Genomic DNA, 4,034 nt, shown 5'->3' on the forward strand with positions numbered 1-4,034 from the left:
CCCTCTAGTCCTATCACTACCCAACATCCTAAAGAGCCCTTCACCACCTTTCTTGTAGCCCCCTTGAGATACTGGAAGGCCACAATAGAGTCTCCTCAGAGTCTTCTTTTCTGCAGACTGAACAACCCGAACTCTCTCAGTCTGTCTTCATAGGGGAGCTTCTCCAGCCCTCTGATCATCCTCGTGGCCCTTCTCTGGACACGCTTCAGCACGTCTGTATCTTTTTTGTGCTGTGAGCTCCAGAACTGGACGCAGTACTCCAGATGGGGTCTCACGAGAGTGGAGTAGTGGGGGAGAATCGCCTCCCTCGACCTGCTGGCCACACACCTCCTGATGCAGCATCTCAAAACACAAGCCCTGTGTACTTCAGCTTTAATGATATTGCCCAACTTTGTCATATTTATGAATATTTTCTGTTGTGGTGGTTATTTCAAAATCTTTTGATTGGCATTCAGGTAAGCAAGACAGTCATGGCTTTCCTGCATTATTTTTGGATGCTGTCATGTGCACCATTTGACTGTTTTATTTGAGTAATCTAGAGACAGTGATGGTGCCACTGAAAGCCTTAGTGGATATTGCAGCATAAATTAGCCAATAGTCTTTCTAAGAAGCAACAATTCTATCAAAAAGAAAAACAAGGCAAAAGTGCTGCATCCTATTTCAAAACAATCCAATACAGGTTTGCACAGCCTTCTGTATGTTGTCCAAAGGTTGTTCTGTGGGAATATGAAATCTTTCCTTCCTCTGAGCTGGCTGGAGTTCCCCTTTGTATAGGGTGAGCCTTGGACAAGTTGTCACAGTGGTAGAGGATCTTGTGGGAGGGCCGTTGTAGTCCACAGAAAATGCTGGTCCTGACAAAACGTGCTGGTGTAGTGGTACCTCAACTTTAGGCATGCTCTTTCCTGTTGAAAGGCACAGATTTACACTTGTGACCCATAAAATAATAGTGGTTAAACCACGAGGCAGAAAGCTGCATAAGGTAATCCAGACAAGGAAATTATGAGTCTAATTGAAAAGAAGATCCCAAATACTAACTTCTGGTTTGCTGGAAAATGCCTTAATCCACTAGGGACCCATTCATCTGCCAAATGCAGCTGGACAGGTGAGCCAGGTAATACAAAACAAAAAACCAGCACCTTTGTGTGGTCTTCTGCTTAGTGTTTGACAAGGTCTGTCCACCAGACTGCACACTTTTACCGTGTACCTTGTGTCACCTCTAGTGTTAGTCAGAGCTCTCTAAATTCAGCTAGGTCACAAACCAGTCAAGATTCTAACCCTGCTTCCCCAAACACTCATATTTGTGTCTCGAGTCAGTGTATGGAAGAATCAAAACGGTGCCAAAGCTGCCATCAGCAACACGGTGGGCCTCCGTAGCATAGGAGTGAGGGGGTAAAGCTTACTGAAAGAGAGGAGAGGGACACTGCTGCTAGGTAAGCTGAGCTACCTGAGTTGTAATAGCCTCAGTGTCCAGAGCACCCGGATGAGACCTGGTATTGCTTACAAAGTCTTCTTCTCCTGAGGGGGCAGAAATCAGTCTGCTCTGTGTCAGGAAGTCCTTTGGCCCGTGGCTGCTAACCTGTAGGGTGCTCCAAATAAGAGTTTTTCCTTCATGTGGCTGCAGTGTATAGGCAGTCTGGAGTCCTTCCAGACTAAATCCTTCAACTAAAGATTGCTTGGGCCAGTGGAGGATGGCTGTTTGGGAAGATTTCGTGGCTTCGTCAGGATACTTTGACAGCTCTTTACTGAAGCAGATCCTGTGACCCACACCTTTCCATCCAGCCAAGTGCTGCTAATACCAAGCTGTACATCCTCTTTGACTGTCAACTGGTGGGTCGCATTTACTTGGTGCAAAGTGAAGCAGCTTCAGCTAGAGGGGTGAGAGCTTGAACGGTTAGAGCAGTGCTGTAGGACTTCTGCACTAAGATCTTGTTGGATAGATAAGAAACCACTGACCCAGGACATTTAGTTCCGACTCCTGATTGAAAGAGAGAATGGTCCTCTCCTGCATATGTTTTGTGTGGAAAGCCTATTCCCTTACATGTCTCAAAGAACTTGAATGGGCCCTGCAGGTCAAGTAAGTGTCAAGGAAAATGAGGCTGGTGATTTGTGTAAAATCTAATTTTATGACGAAGTCTAGCCTCAGTAAAGTAAGTGCTCAGTCTCTGCATCCCTCTAGGTGACCAGAATCTGCTGAACGTGCCATGCCAGGCTGAGCATCTGCATGCCATGTGCATGGTACAGACAAGTAGTGATTCCTTCAGACAAGAAAATTATTTTAGGGTGTCCCATATCTTGGAAAGTTGGGTAATCATCAACATTTGATGGATCTAATCCAAACTGCTTGTTGAAAATACAGTTGTGGGGTTTTGTGCTTGTAACCTGCCACCTCACTGAACTGCAGTGGGGGTCTGAGAGAGAGTCTTCATGTGGTTTCAGGAAGCAACTCGTCCTGTTGCTGTGCAAAAGAGCCATGCAAATTCACACCATCCCTAGAGCCAAAGTAAAGCAGCTATTCTTCCCAGTGAGTGCCAGGATTGTCCCTGCTGCATTGTGTGCAGTACAGAACAGCAAACATCTATCACATTCAACTCCCAGGGCTCAGCTGTGCCTTAAAGACACGGTTTAGCTTTTAACAGAGCTGATCAGCACACAATGTGCTGACTGTCATTCTTAAAGAACAAAATGACAGATGGGCTTATGATATGTTTGTCTGGAGGTAGAGAATGAGAAGAGCAACTTGGTTACTAATTACCTTCTCACCGCTGAAAGGAGAAATGTCCCTATGCTTGACACGATTTGCATGGACATGGCAAAATTAATGAACTTTTTCACCCTCAACTGTCCCAAGAGCCAGCTTTACACTGTTGTCTGCGTGGCTCTGGGATCTGAATGCAGCCATTTGCATTCAGCAGAGCAGCACAGACACAATGTGAGAGTTCAAGAATTTTAAAATGCATCCCTGCCATCAGGCTGTTTTGCAGCAGGTGTGCTGCTGAGTAACTGCCGTGGGTCATATCAGTGACTATTACCAGTGCTTCTTTTTTTTACCCTTTTTAATGCTATTTGAATCTGAATATCAATAAAACAACTACTCTTTCAGATCTGTTATTCAGGTTACTATTTCCAAACTGGTATGATTGCTTCTATGTTAAAAGAATATACCTGATATGTTGTGAAATAATACAATAACTCTGATTCCATTTAGTTGTTGTTGGTTTTTGTTGTGTAGGTTTTGGAGTGAGTTTCTGCCACATGAGAAATTACCCCAGCTGTGCGAGAAGGCTCAGAAATCTTAGGAAATAGATATTACTGGGGGTGATCAAAGGTGTCAGAATTGTGTCCTTAATGGCTGTACGTACAAAAGTATCTTGACTTTAAATTATATTTAAAATAAGTTACAGATATGTGCTAATAGAATCCTTTGTATGAAAAGACTTTTGAGCTTATTATCCATTACGTGTTTAATATGAATTATTTCTTTTAAATGCCACTCTAACACTTATGTCCTGTGACAGGTCTATTATTATTCTAACAATTCATCCAGTAGATACATTAAATGCTTTAAAATAAATCTAGTTTATCACTAAAGTCCATACCTAAAGAAGGTTTTGATTTGGAAATGTTTTCAAAATTGATCAACAACATCTATCGACTCAGACACCAGACTTCTTCTCTAGTTCTTGGTGTAATTCAAGATGAATATGGAGGTAGTGCCAGGGGAAGTAATAAATGCAGTGTGTTGCTTCCCTAGATGTGAAAATGGGAATCATTTACAGGCCTGCATTTGAAAAATAAAATTGGAACTTTGAAGCGTAGCTATCTGATACTAGAAACACAGGCTGCAAGCCTATGGAGTACACATGCTGCTAATATTCAGGTAAATGCTCTAGGCTGTTTTCCTAGTTTTGAAAGCTGATGCAAAACCAATTTCAGCAGTGCAGTTAGTATGTTGAGTGTTCTGTTTGTTTAATTTTTGAGACTACCTTGACAGCAGTGAGGTGGCTGACCCTCAATAGCAGCAATTTGTTTTCCTT

Source organism: Apaloderma vittatum, unplaced genomic scaffold, assembly GCF_000703405.1.
Source record: "Apaloderma vittatum isolate BGI_N311 unplaced genomic scaffold, ASM70340v1 scaffold21392, whole genome shotgun sequence".
NCBI lineage: Eukaryota > Metazoa > Chordata > Aves > Trogoniformes > Trogonidae > Apaloderma > Apaloderma vittatum.